The sequence below is a fragment of the Uranotaenia lowii genome, chromosome 1 (assembly GCF_029784155.1).
Source record: "Uranotaenia lowii strain MFRU-FL chromosome 1, ASM2978415v1, whole genome shotgun sequence".
Taxonomy (NCBI): Eukaryota; Metazoa; Arthropoda; class Insecta; order Diptera; family Culicidae; genus Uranotaenia; species Uranotaenia lowii.
The window spans coordinates 191,627,050-191,642,642 of record NC_073691.1 but is presented as its reverse complement, the minus strand read 5'-3'; the positions used below and the strand labels follow the sequence as shown (position 1 = coordinate 191,642,642).

At 32.8% G+C, this 15,593-nt stretch overlaps 2 protein-coding genes across 2 annotated transcripts in view; both read left to right on the top strand.

The window, feature by feature from the left end:
• LOC129741546 (CCR4-NOT transcription complex subunit 6) overlaps window positions 1-15,593 on the top strand; it is a 307,192-nt gene that overhangs the window by 56,198 nt on the left and 235,401 nt on the right. The window lies entirely within an intron of this gene.
• LOC129741537 (myb-like protein AA) overlaps window positions 1-15,593 on the top strand; it is a 91,231-nt gene that overhangs the window by 3,098 nt on the left and 72,540 nt on the right. The gene's annotated exons all lie outside the window — the stretch shown is intronic.

Here is a 15,593-nt window from a genome sequence, read left to right as displayed (position 1 = left end):
AAACTTGGCAAACAAAAAATTTAAAATGTGTAGCCGCAAATCTACTTCATCGTAATATGTTTGAAGTTCGATTGGCAATTACAACTAGCTGAAAAACTTTTCGTCAAATTTTAAACCAACAATGAAAAACAAATATCCAAATCGATTGATGTGCTTGTTATACAAATAAATCATGTAAAATGAAAAATATGCCGGTTTGAAGCAGTTATAGTTCTGATTCTGTCATTTGGACCACCCCAACCAGAAGCTTATGAATTCCTTACTAAGTTAAATATCTCTCCTGTGGTTTCCAAAGTCTAACCCCATAGAACTTACTGAGTCTGTTCTTACATACATTAGTTTCCGTTCATAAAATAAAAATTTTCGAAGGATATAAAACCCCGAACAGTAATCGTCAACAAGCTTGCTTTCACACTTCACAGATTTGATCATAGAATTTTTTATGATAGAATTCTGCAAAAACTTTGACTTTTGTCATCACTTATATTTTCGGAGTTAATGTTGAAGTTTAATAAAGGTGAATGTTTCTGAACTTCGAATAGGATTTCAAATTAAGAGTTAAATTGAGTTTTTTAGGTTTCGTAAATAAAAGTTTGATATTTATTATATTAAGAATTTTTACTGTTATACTTTATATGCTATTTTATGTATTTTATGCTAATTAACAGTACCTTGCTATTTTGTTTACTATAATGGAATTTTTTTTTGTTCAAGAATTAAGTTCCTTAAAATTAGGAAGGGCAATTCGGCTTTGAGATAAACTGATAGTTTTCAAGCTTAACTGTTTGTTCTGGAAATATTTTATTTTACTGAGTTCTTACTAAGAGTTTGAAGCCAAAGAAATTTTTAACCCGTTGTTTCATTAAGTAACAAATTGGCAACATTTAATTTATAAAAAAAAATTGAAATATTTTTAATTTTTCGTTATACCACCATTTCAAATGTTGAAAAGAAAAAAAAATATAAAATGAAATGTCGATGAATTTTTGGTTTTGTCTTACTTCAATAAAATGTCATAAAATATGGTTTTGGAACGATCCCAATCAGCATTTAATTTTTTTTTATTTGCTCAAGGAGGCGTTGAACTTGAAAATTTGGCAACAGAAGGCGGTGATTGAAATAAGTTTTAAAACCACTGTTTTAAATCAAATCTAACTAAAATTAGATTATCAGATTATCTGCGTGGATATGTTTGAGTCATATAATAAAAGGAATTGACCCTTGCTGTTTCTATTATGGATTTGCCATAATTCACACATTCAAGTGCAGGGTTGCCAATGTGCCTGATTTTTCAGGATTTGCCTGATTAATGGAGACCTCCGTTTTTCCTTGCTTTTTTTTAAAAAAAAGACTGATTATCCCTGATTTTTTGTGAATATGATGGAACATGAGTAGTACTGAACTGTATTAAAGACATGAGTGGAGTCAAAATGTAGATTGGTGACCAAAAAAAGGTCCTCACTTCGACCGAAATTTCCGTTAAACCATGAATCCTGATTTCTATTTCCATCTCCCTGAATTTTGAAAAAAAAAAGTGTTAGCAATCCTGTTTAAGTGTGTAATGATTAATTATAACACAATTAGCTGACTCGGTAACCTTCGATTTAACTTCAACCTGATAGAAAGTTTTAAAGGTTTACTCCATGTACACGTCCTTAACATCTCCGTGCTCGTGAATGAATTTTAATAAAAATCGACGTATAATTGTTCGAGTTGTATGCCATTTAAAGTTGATTTTGTATGGGGGCTCCCTTCCATAAAAAATGAGATTTTTGAAACTATTATACAAACCATCTCTTATCTGAATGGTGTTACAAAGAAAAAGCCTCCATTTTTTATATAATTTATTTTGTCTCAAAGAACTGTATTGTATTATTCCGTTGTTTTATTCTTTGTTTTATGCTTTCACCGGGAAAACGGGAAAATCAGGGAATTTCAGGATACAACCAGGATACAACAAAAAATTGAAATGTTCGAAATTTTCCTACGGAATTAAAAAAAAAATTCCATATATTTTTTTTGTAGTGGCTCACCACACTCTCCCACACCAAAAAGCTCATAAGAGCCCCCTGGTAATGGACGCTACTGTTCTCAGCACGTCTGGCAGCAACAAAAAATAATAAAAAATCGCGAGCAAAATTTTACTCATGCTGAGAACTGAAATGTTTAAATTTAGTGCGAGGAAATGTAATGATAATACTGAATTAAATACTACATGGATCTCAATGGAAAACAGATTTCCTTTAAAGAGATCCACTTTTTGATATAAATACTACTAAGCAAACATTTAATAAAATAAGAAATTAATTGCTTCATGATAGAGTAGTTTTTTCAAGTCTCTGTACAGCTTTACTGCATAAACCTATATAACTATTATTTTTTAAACTGATTCTAAAGGTTATGCGGACTTTTTCCTTATGAATTGGTAAATTTTCTACATTTTCAACCTTCCTTGCGTTCATTAGTCAACAATGAAGTTTCAATCGTCTTTTTAATCGATTAAACGGTCAAACAGTAAAGGTTCAGCCTTATCTCATTCACGGTTTTATATATTTTTCACATTAACTCCAATGACTAGGGCATTTAGAAAGACTTTAAAGCAGGGAGAAAATGTGGAGGCGATGATAAGGTGAAGTTTAACTAAGCTGACAAACAATTTCCTAGAAAGGTTTCAAGATTACAAATATGTTCTTCAAGATGCGAGGAACTCCTTTGAAAGCATAGAATGAATATCTGAATTTGTTTAAGTTTACTAAAGTTCAGTTCGCAAACGTGTGAATTAGTTGAGACGAAAAAAATCGGCGTCACTTCGCCTCAAAAGTTCATCATCAAACCAATGATTACACTGGGTGACAGCCAAAAAATAGTCTGGGGTTTCTCAGCTGATTTAGACTAATTTTTATGTCCTGAGTTAGAATATCACATTGATTTTGATGTATCAGGTCAACTTTTTAAGATAGATAGATAGATAGGGGTTTTGACCTGATTGAACAAAACCATGGTCATTTTCGGACTCAGGGCGTCAATATTAGTCTAATTCAGTTGGAAAACCCTGGACTATTTTCAAAAAATCTTTTTTTATTACTCAGTGTTATTAGATGAGAAATTTTTTTATCATAATTTAAATAAAATGGAAAAAAATTATCCTGCTAAAATTTTAAGCTACTATTTTTTTTGTAATGTAAATTAAAACAAATTTTGCAAAAATATGTTTTAGATATCTATAACTGTATGGGAGAGTGGGGAATTATGGGCCACTTTTTTTCGTTGTTCCATAACATCTTTATTATAAAAGATAAAATGAAATTAAAAAATGGTATGGTTTTCTACATTTTCAAGGTATCATAAGGTATTTTTTTAAAATTTTTAATTAGTCATTTTTCCCAAATTCTGACTGTTTGAAAAAAAGCAATATTTTTTGGATTTTGAAAAATGGTGGGGAATCGTTGGCCACCGAATCCAAATTGACCTAATAACATGCAAAGTTTATGAGTTGACCCAAAACTGTGATTTCCTAATTCATTTCGTTATTTAAAAGCAATTTCAAATGATGAAATAAAAAAGAGAGCTGTGTATGATCGCATAAATTCCAAAACCTGGCTCGCGAACGTTTTGGCAAAATTCCTTATATAGGATGCACAAAATATTTTTCATAACTCTTCATTTGGCATAAGAAAACTTTGCAGATAGGTAAAACGTATTTTAAGTTCTGAATGTGTATAAAAACATAAAAATATATGTGATTCAAGATGTGTGGCCCACGATTCCCCACAAGCTATGATTTGCAAATTGATTGCGTTTGTGTGACTTATTGGTGTTTCATCAAAAATTCCTTTTCCATGTGAAAGATCATGACAAAACTAAGATAATAAGCGTATGAGCATATTTTTGTTATGCACTTTAGGCTCCCCATCGATGAAATTAGCGGGTGTTTTTTTTAATTATGTGAGTAAATTTTTCTAACTTTTTATAGCTTGATAAATAAAACAAGCATATGATGCGTATTTCAGTCAACAACATATAAGAATATAAGCTCACGCAAAGCGACGACGATGACACTTGGTTTGAGATTTTTATCTCAACACACATCTGAGATATTAAAAGTGGCCCACGTTTCCCCATGGCCCACGATACCCCACTCTCCCCTACTTATTAAATTACTAGATATTTTCTGCAATCTAAGAATTTTAAATTTTTTAAGATCAATATCTCGATGTATTTTTACATATTTTTGCAACACTTCAGTACAAATTCTAGAAAAATAAAAATTTCTACAGCCGCCTGAAAGATCCCGTTAAAATTTGAAGATAGCCGAACTCATTTTTACAAAATTAGGGAGTGAAACAATAATCTGTGAATTTTCATTGGATTCTTCTCAAAATATTTTGGAAACTTGTCGATTTAATCTATGTAAAAAGATTAGTTATTTAAACCTTCATTTCATGATTTTTTTTTATTTTTCCTTAAAAATCATTTTTCACAGTTGGAAATGATGAGTAAATCAAAAAAAAAAATTAAAATAAAATACGATTTTTCAATTTTGTCATACATTGATTGTTGCAAATTTGTTACTTTATGAAACGAAGGGTTAAGGCGTTGAAATATTTATAGTGATTTCATTTCGGTTAAAAAGTTTTGGGCCACAATTTTTTAGAAGTATAAAAGCTTTACTTTTTTTATTTTTCTTGGCTTTTACTTCCTCGAGCTTTACAGAAAACCATGTTTCACCATGTTTTTATAATAATTAATAAAATTCGGGATAAGCCATCTTTGAACCGGGGGAAAAACAGGAAAAACTTAGGAATTTCAAAACGGAAAATTGATAGCTAGCGTTAATGTCCCAAAAGCGAAATAAAACTTCTTTTTGAAGACGACAATGGTCGCTTTTGCAGAATTCGTCTAGCTCTAAGCCTGCTGAAGCTGTGAATTCATCTGAATGTTACGCTTCAGTAAATCACGGAATGACCAGTATTGAGTCGTTAGAAGCATTTGTCTTGAAGTTACACTAGAAAAAAAAACCCCACAGGGGTTCTTTCAGGGACACGTGTTCAGTATTTTCCATAAAAAAAACGAAATATTTTTTGAGATTTTTTTTTTGCTGTTGAATGCTACTGCAAACTCTTCTTGAGCAATCGGTAAAAGTGAAGTGGCAAAGGTGTCAAAATTTAGGCGTTGGTGAAGAAAACCCTTTTAAGAGTTTTAGTAGCGAGCACAAAAGAATTTAAGCAATTTTAATGCATTCAAAATTCAATCATCAATTATAAAACTTAAATAAATTTTAAAAAATCTCATATGACACAATTTAAAGAATTAAAAACTGTTGAAAATAATTTTTTTGGTATAAATTACTTAGAAAGTGGTAAATAAATTTATTTCCGTTGTCGAACTGATAGTCCATGCTGTAGAGGGTTACAAGTTGATAAATCAGAGGTGCCAGGTCGTTTTGTCAAAAATCAGGACATCACTAAATTGGGGAAAATAACATGCAGTTCTGCTTAAATTGCATAACTAAAGGCGAAATAAAAGTGTTGAAGATGCCTCGAGTTATGCAACTGAAGCGAGATTTACCTTGGCTGGCCAGCAGTTAATATCGAAAAACACCATTTAAATATCATTTGAACCGAAGATTATCAATGCTTAAAGTGGTTCAACTATTATATTAAAGATTTCTTTGATGTTCTTATAATTTAACAATAAATTTAGTTATAAATTAGATATTTTTTGAAAAATCAGGACAAATAAGGATATTTTAAGGATCATTAAAAAAAATCAGTACAATTCAAGCGTTTTTGAAAAATCAGTACGGCCTCTCGAAAATCAGGACAAATCCTGAAAAATCAGGACACCTGACACCTGTGATAAATACACACTTTTTTTACAGTGTTCCATAGATGAAACTTTGATGATTAATTTGCATACAGTGCGAGCTACCAAAAGTTGCCGATAGTTAGTAAAACTTAGGCTGAAATTGCACAATTTGTATGCATTTTCTCAGTGTAACACTTAAGGCTTACATTTTAAATGCTTATTATGTTATGTGTTTTTGTTCATTTTAACAACTTTGTAGAATATTTAGAAAATTTTAAAATTACCAGACAAAGTTATGATAAAAAACTGCTTTTAGAATATTCTCATATTTTACACTGTGACTCGGAGGATGAATGTTTTAGAAACTCGGCGCTGAACAAGTTTGTTGAAGACTGCAAAGAGATTTGACCAACCATTTAGAAGTCAGTTTTTTTTTATTTCACTTGTAGGAGGATTAATCAAAACAAACATTAAATTTTCTTATAGAGGTTGATTTTTCTTTAAAGTTCCTTTGAAGGCACCTAGAAGATAAAATGCAAAACAAAAAAAAAGTTGTAACAACGATTAGTTTTTTTACATTTTTGACCACTGTGCATTACCCGAAATCGAAGCCAGATTTTTTTTTCACGATACATTCTATTTTCGCAAATGTTTTTTGTTAAGAAACTCAGCATCATTCTACGAAAAAAAACAACGGATAAAAATTAACCGTTGAAAAAGTTATTTCCGGAAATATATTTTTATTTTTTTTTTGGGTCACTGCTACAAACTTTTAACCTTGCCAGCTACTCTTTTAAACATTCCCAAAATATTCCCTTTGAAACGTTGTTCTAACTTTTGAATAATCCTAACCACGAATTGAACAAGAGGTACTCTATTATGAAACGGAATATTCTCTTTAAGAATTTAGGAAGTTAAATGGCTGGTCACATTTTTAATTCCGGAAATCGTCGGACACGTAGCTTTTGCTTGATAACGAAAATCCATCAACACGGGTTCAGCTTGTGGTATTCGTTTGTGAACCATTTCGATATTAAATATTGTCTATTCATCGCGTTGTTAAGCTCGTGCGAATTAATTAAGTAAGTATATAAATTCTCTCAAAGAATCTGTAAATTTTATCTTAATCCCAATATGCGTAGGCTAGGCATTAATGATATGTGAAAATAAAAATGTATTTTTCCGAATACAAAAATTCAACCCAAAACAATTGTGAATAACTGTTGAATGCATGGATGAAATTTTTGGGTGGTTCTAATGTTTACATTTTTGCAACGTTCTGTCAAGTGGTTTCCGAAATAGCGTTTTGACTTTAATTTTGGGTATGCGCCATCTTTAATATATACTATGAACCACTCTTTTTCCAAATCAAGGCTATTTTTACCACAGTTTTTGCGTAATGCCACATTTCAAGATCCAACTGAAATAGAGTATGAACTTATTGGGACCCATTAAAGTGCTATGCAGGAAAAAAAGGTCGCGTTTGGAGCCAGTCTTCTTTGTAAATTTAGCCATTCATTGCGTCAATCGTTTTGAAACACCAACTGAGTTGCAGCTTCAACAGATCATCAGCCTCCTCAAGCACTAGACATAAAATTTTTCAATTTGTTTCTTCTTGGTTGTATCCGGAACACCCAGTCAAAATTTGTCATCGAAAAGTTTTCGTCTGAAAACCTGCCAGGTGCTCGCTAAAGAGTTCATCCACATGACAGATTGTCACCAAATTATTTACACTAGGTAGCTTCACTGAAAATTTTATCAATTTCCATCTATGCATTCAAAAGTTACTAACAAAACAAAGTGTTGCATTTTCTTTTTACGATAAAACTCCTTACTTACAGAATGATTGTTCCAACCACAAGCATTTTTCAGAGAATTCGCTAGATGAATTATCAACACGAAAAATTGATTGTAAGAATCCTACCCAAGTTCGAATCCTAGTTATCGCTTATGAAACCTTCACTTTCTGACGATTCAGACTTGTTGTTATGTTCCAAAGGTTCAATAAAGTGTCTTTTTTCAAATTTTCAAAATTTCACCTAAGGCAACGTCTTGTTAATAAAAATTCCTTACCACGAGTCAGACTCGTGACTTTTCCATTTGCCTATAAGTACTGACCACAAGCAAGGATCGTGAATATAAGTCAAAAAAAAAATAGGGTGAGTATCATTTGTTCATTGAATCCGTGCTTATGTTTTGAGAACCATTTCGGTGGAAATATCGGAAATAATCCGAAAAACCGCTTGGTTTGGTCAACTTAAGTGAATTTATAAATTTCTGATACGATACGACGACGTCACAAGCAAGGTTGCCGAAATCACAGAAAAATCTGTAATTTCACAGAATTTTGAGCAATTTTTCATCACAGAAACTGTGTTACAAAACACGGAATTTTGAAATTTTCACAGATTTCTCTGAATTTTTTAATTCAGAATGGATTTCCTAAATTATAATTTTTTCGAACAGTATCAAATTTAGATTTCTTACTTTGAATTAGTATGAAAAGTATGATAAGATTGGTAATGGTAATTGATTTTGCCCAATTAAGTTGTGAAAAAAACTTAATTTATCATGAATTTTCAATGAAATTCAAGGAAATAGCATCATGAGTTGTCTGTGGAATGCCGTGTGGTTCGGTTCATTTTTGTTTTTCGTTCGGTCGATGTTGCGTTCCGTTTTAACTAAGTTAGAAGTGTGGGTGGTTGTCTGCATGGGTCTGCTCCGTGAAATTGAATTAGTGCCTTGTGTTTGATTTGCCAAATGATTTAGGATTTCATCAAAAATAGTGAATCTGGTTTGGAATTTTATTTGAAAGAAAAATGACTACCTTCATAACAAATTAATGCATTCCAAATTCCAAGTGCTTGTTATTGGTGTGAGTGAAAGAGGAGGCATGGGTTTAAGAAAGATGGGTGAAAATGTGAGCGCTACCTAGATGCGAAAGCTTCCCGAGTTGGCCCTTGAAGGAGGTCCACAGGGCGAGTTCGTGCATACTTGGAAATGTTGGGTTGTGCAATATCATTACCGAGGTAAAGTTGCTCCAGGTTGGAAGAAGCACCCAGTTCGAGAAGGATACCGCAAAATGAGGACATCCATATGCGGGGGCGATTTGGTGAGATCAATCCGATTTACATTTATATATATACAGTACCGTTCATAATTGTATAGAAATTGGAAGCAAGCGCACTGTCACTTCGACTTTGAACTTCCATAACTTTTTACTCTGATGATATTTTTAGATCAAATTTTTTGCGTTAGATAGATCAACTATTACACTATTATATCACAAAATTTGAGCTTTCTGGAGTTTGTGTGGCCTGAGAAACAGTAATTTTACGAAAATCGGACTTTTTGGACTTTTTCCATTCAAACTGCAATATCTCTGGAACCACGCAACATTTTTTTATTGAAATTTTGCACAGTGATTGTTGAAATATGAAGCTAGCATGTCTGAAGTTTTCGAAAAGTTCTATAGATGAGATCAAAAGTTACGTGAGGTGCAATATTTCAGGCATGAACCTTGAAATGCGATTTCTATAGAATTTTGGACGATTTCTGAGAACAATATCATTTCTTCCACCAATCAGACAAAAAATGTCTGGCAAAAGCAATGAAGAAAAGAAAAAATGGAATAAATGGTCCATTTGTGTTTTGAAATCAGAATCTCGCGATATTGTTGTGATTTTTCGGTTGAAATAGATTAACTGGTTGTTAAACAGAGGATATGATTTTCCTATGAAAACATTCGTCCAAAATTCTGTATAAATCGCAATTCAAGGCTCATGCCTGAAATATTGCACCTCGCGTAACTTTTGATCTCATCGATAGAACTTTTCGAAAACTTCAGACATGCTAGCTTCATATTTCAACAATCACTGTGCAAAATTTCAATGAAAAATGTTGCGTAGTTTCAGAGATATTGCAGTTTGAATGAGAAAAGTCCAAAAAGTCCGATTTTCGTAAAATTACTGTTTCTCAGGCCACACAAACTCGAGAAAGCTCAAATTTAGTGTGATAATAGTGTGATAATTAATCTATCTAACGCAAAAAATTTGATCAAAAACTATCATCAGAGTAAAAAGTTATGGAAGTTCAAAGTCGAAGTGACAGTGCACTTGCTTCCATTTTCTATACAATTATGAACGGTACTGTATATATATATATATATATATTGTTCTCTTTTTCTCTGCTGCTAACTAGAAAACCCTACGTTACTGCCATTAAAACTATGGTGGCGAGTAGCAGAAACTAGCAACGAGAGAGTTCCATTAAGCGTTGCCAGTAGCCACGTTTGCAGATTGACGAACAATTTTGCTGCTTAAAAAATAAATTGTCATATGTTAAAATTTGTATTTTATTCAATGGGTTATTTAATTATACTCAATTATACTTTTATATTATCGAAGGGGATTTTCTGATGGGTTGTCTGAGGAGACATTTATGTTGCATTTTTCTATTACATTCGGCAATGCAAAGGCTGTAAAATTATGAAAGCTTAAATTACACATAGTTTATTATATCAAGAAAAGTTTTGAGCGTTTTCTTATGAACGTTCATATTTGGAGAGTTGGTCGATAAACTTTTGCGATATGTTTTAGCTTATTATATCAATTTCAAATTTGGGGCTCAAATTAAAAAATCTATTGAAATTTTCATAGTTATGTCAATAATATAATTTATTCATCTTATTGTTTATATTAATCTAGTCTTTCGATTATGAAAATCAAAAGATTCTCACAAATTAGAATTCGTTCTCTTACATAGTTTAATTTTGCATATGTTAACAAATTAAAAAAAAAATCTTTGTTATCTAGATAGTTCTGCTGTTTTGTACGATAATATGAATTGAATCAGTTAAAAAAAATCGAACCGCTAAATCACACGGAATAATGAATTGTTTGAAAGTTATTATCAACTAACGGCATTTTTATAAAATCATCGTTCAATGAAAGGTATAATGCAAACTGCAAGGTGAGATTGTTTTGTTTATTATAATTTATTATCGCATTATAGAAATTATTTCAATACAATAATAACATTTTGTAATTATATTGTATTTCTACTGTATTTTTATTAAATATTTACATATTACTATTATATTGTATTTTTATTTTTTTTCTTTATTATACTTTTAGAGGGAATGCATCTGGGGATAACTTGAAGAAACTTTTACAAGCGGAGTGGTAGCCAACCATTGTAGGTTTCTGAGAGTTGGATGCCTTCCCTCGACGAACCATCGGCCGTGGAAGCCTTCGGGCCAACCACACAGACATAGGCAGGACCTTGCTACCGATGGGGGAACCATACATACATACATACAAATTCAAGGAAATAGCATCACAGAAATCCATCACAGAATTTTTGGGTAAAAGCACAGAAAGTCAGAATTATTTTTCTCAAAAACACAGATTTTTTTCGGCAACCTTGGTCACAAGGCATACAAAATAAATTTTTGATAACCTAGAATTTCGAATCCTAATCCTAGCTGTTTTCAATTTCAAAATTTTCAAATCAGTTCTGAATCTGCAATTTGATCTCGAATATTGATATCTTTGTGGTTGAAGTTTGAAGTTGAGTTTTTTTTTGTTTTTGAACTAGATACTTAAAATGAAACCTTTTTTAAATTTTCACTTAATTTGTTTTTTTTTTCGTCCAGTCGATACTCGAGTTTGGATTTAAAATTTCTATGCAATTTTTTTATTTTATTTTCTTCGTTTCTCATCCATCAAAAGCATCAGGCAGCTTTTGTTTGGATTCAAAATTATTCCTCTACGTTATGATCCCACTTAGGCCCATCGGAAATGTAAATTGTGGTCTCCAAACACCTTTTTGTTATAAATTTAAAAAAAGGGGAGATGGCTCTTTGCCTGATGTGGCGCGCATATCAATGGTTATTAAGTTTCAAAACAAAAATTGAACGAACAAGACTTGCGCGCAGCTCCAAAATTATCCCTCAAAGGCACGTGTTTGGTTGAGGAGTTTTTTTTTTGGGTGGTGCTCAATGGGGTTCAACCTTTCAAACATTGAGCTTTGTTTGGGGTCGTAAATTCCCGGTAAAAAAAAGTTTTAACCTACTCTTACGTGACGATTTCTCCCATCCGGGAGAAGCATCAACAACTCCCATATTTACTACCGAAATTCACCGAAAGAAAGGTTTGAAGCCAGAGGGCATTAGAGCTAGGCGGGCGTACCTTCCCAATTACTATGCGCATGGCGTCTACGTGCGTCGTGGTCATAAAGCAAAAATATGTTTTCTGTTTTGGGCGTGCGCGCTTTTTTGACAGTTGAAGGCGGGGAAAAAGACCCCTTTGGATAGCCAACGGAATATGGAACCTCGAAATTTCGGGGTCCCTGAAAATATGTACTCCTCAATTTCGTGCGGGATAATTTATGAGCCTCTTCCTCTGTACGCTCTGGAGATCCAGTGCAGTGCAAGCAATAATTACGTAATGTAGTTTAAATTTATCATACCAAAAAAGCACCCAAAAGTCCCGGGCATTATCTGAACGGCTACATGGCAGGAAATGCATTAAAGACTTTCCTCGTTTCGAAGCTGAACGAAACTGAATCCAAACGCGATGATAAAACGAGCCATAATTTACCGCCATTAGGAGCAGGGTGTTAACCTTTCGAAAAAGTCATAAGAGAGCGCAGATGCTGAAAGAAAAATCAGTTGAGCTGACCCACTCGAATGATCACTCACTGAGGATGAAATTGATTTTCTTAGTTCCTCCCTTAGAAGGTATCTTCACTTGGGTCAGGATGCACTTTTGGGATATTAATTTTGTGAAAAAAATGTTATTATGAGTAATTGGAACCATTAGTTGAGGAAAATCATGTTTGGAAAAATTGTTGAAAATTGAAAAAAAATGAACAAGCTGGGTAATCGATTTTAGAAAAAAAAAACTTATCTAAATGAGCTTTAATTCCAAACAGGAAAGAAGACAGGAAATCAGTCTCAAGATCAGTTTAAAAAATGTAAACTTGTACTTCAAATTTTTGTGTGAAAAGGATCGCAAACAATCATAAAACACATTCACACATCATGAATTCTGCCACCCAACTCCTAAACGATCGAGTGTTATCGAAAAATTTTGAAAAAAAACCAAAGAGATGCGACATGCAACAAACACATCACAGTTTCAGGTTTCCCTGAATCAGACCGCGTGCGCGGTTTTTGGCTACAAATTAAGACCCTTGCTGGGCGTCCAACGATCAGGAAAGAAAAACCCATTATCAAGACTGTTTTGTTTTAATGTGATCAATTTTTCAAAAAAAAAAAAAAAAAAAAACAAACCGAACCGTGCCGCGGTCCGCCCAAATTCAAATTAGCCTGGATGGTGTGGTTTTTTACAGGTTTTTTTCCTCTTTGGGTGGACACACTTAGCTTTGAGACGGGATCAAATTGTTTTTCGTTTGGGATCTCAGCTGAGAAAAGTTATTGGTACGTAATCAATCTTTTGATCCCCCAATTGGTGAGAAAAATGGATCAACCTTTTAGAATGAAGATTCTGAAAAGTTGCTCACTTTTGTTATTTTGCGGTTAGCCTTTTGCAAAATTTTTCATAGTAATTCCCGCGAAGTTTAAATGTGGAAGATTTCAAACTTTTTTTTAGCAAAAGATACGCAAAAACAGTTTCAATAGCTTTAAACAAAAATTCCGATTTCTATAGGAATGTTCATTTGTGTTAATACTTTAGTCAATTGATTTTGATAAAAAGTACATTTGTCTATGTTGCTGACTTTGAAATAATCAAACATTTATTCCGTTACCATACATATTGATTTGATGATTATGGAATGAGCTGATTGTTGGCCGAAAATGTGATATGTTTCATTTTGACACGCCTTATCAGCAAAACTGGATGCGATAGACCAAATCTGACAAAAAATTCAAGTTCAGGACGCCAAAACCTTCTAAAACCGGTTATAAAACATTGATAGAAATTTGAATCCAATAGAGTGTGAAGTTCAGCATTGAAATTCTATTGAGTTTTGAACGGATTTCTACAAATTTCCTGTGAAACAGGCAAAATCAAACTTGTTCCCAAAAATCAGGGAAAAACCGAGGCTTAGACCTTCGAAAATCAGGTAAATCCTGAGAAATCAGGCACATTGGCATCTCTGCTAGTACGAGATCTTATAGTATTTTCAAATTATCCACTGATGTGGGAACCTATTAAAATTTTTGACGGTCATTGCACACAAGGATTTTTTTAAAGATCTTAACCACAAAAAATTTACAAAAGTTGTGTGAAAACCTCACTATTTAATCAATAAACCGTCAATTTTTTTTCGATTATAGTTGTTTTAACATCTTTATGTCATTCGGGACTTATAGTAACGATGCAGTTGGCGGACAGTCATTGGAAAACTTATCCGGAACAACTATGATCGATGTTTACTCTTGGGCTCGAACTCGCGGACATCGGCCTCAGAAAGCAACTGACTTGCCAACAGAGCTATATCACAAACCCACCGTCAAAATTGTTTAAGTAACACCAGATAAATTTTGAAGAGAGGATTGAAAAGTTAACGTAATTTGGCACGTTTTTGCATCATTAGATTTTTCAAACTTTTTGTCAATTTGGAATTTCTCAGATTTTCTTGCACTCAAACTCCACTATGCATTGGATTTTGAGTATAGATGTTTAACCTACTCCCCCCCCTCCTCCATGGAGATTTTTTCCAAGTAAAATTTTCAGTTCAAGAAATGAATTTACCGTAGTGATGGGAAATTATTATATTCCAAAACGTTTAACAATCAATGTTCAAAACCATGTCAGGAATCATGTTGGGGGGGGTGCGACCCGTGGGGATTTAATCCTGAATCACTCAAGGCCTAAGCCATTTCATTTGAAGATGAATCCACATTGATAATAATTTTTAGTTGTAATTTTTGGATTGAAATTCAATAAACCTTTTGTATTGAAACTCTTGAAAAGGTGCAACGAACTTTAGGCCCGTCCGGAGTATACGTGTTCACCACATGTAGACTTCGGACCAACCAGATTTCATTGTATAGGTTAAGGTAGTGCCACCTCTATCCCGGTACTACTTCTCCTAAATAATGAAATGTTGCAGGGTAAAGTATGGTGTACGTTAATAAGTTTCCTCGCAAAAATGCTCTTTCGCTCTTTTCAACATCTGTAAATTTTCTTCTCACTTCTCTATCCATCTTTATCAATTTCATAACTACTTTTCACCGATATGCCGAAAAATAAATTTACAAAATTAATTAACGGTGGTTAACTTATCTTAAAAATTTAGAGCTAGTTTTCATTAAATTTGGTGCCCTGAATCCAAATATGCATTGAGAGTTTTTTTTTCTAAATGCTTTTCTTTTTTTTAATATTCTAAAAAAAAAGGTAAACATTATTCAAAAAAATTCAACACTTTTTTTTTACTAAACTCAGGGTGGCCAGCGAACCGGGAAAACCGGGTTGACCGGGAAAAAACCAGGGATTGAGAATAGCACCGGGAAAACCTGGAATTCGAAATCAAAACCGTTTTTTCCCGGTCAACAACAGAAATTATTTTTTCTTTTAATATACTCACATACTAAATGTATTTGTTCCCCAATTGAGCTTTTTATTGAAATGTTGGAAATAACTAGCCATAAGAGTCCTACTTTGGAAAACTTGTTTCAAATAATTAAATTAAAAACAGAACTTGGAACTCAAATTGAAAATTCAAATATCAGATTCTGAAATAATATTCATATGTGATTTGTCGACTTTTAATGGATTCTGTGAAATACTTTCTCGGCTTGCAGTCGAATTAAA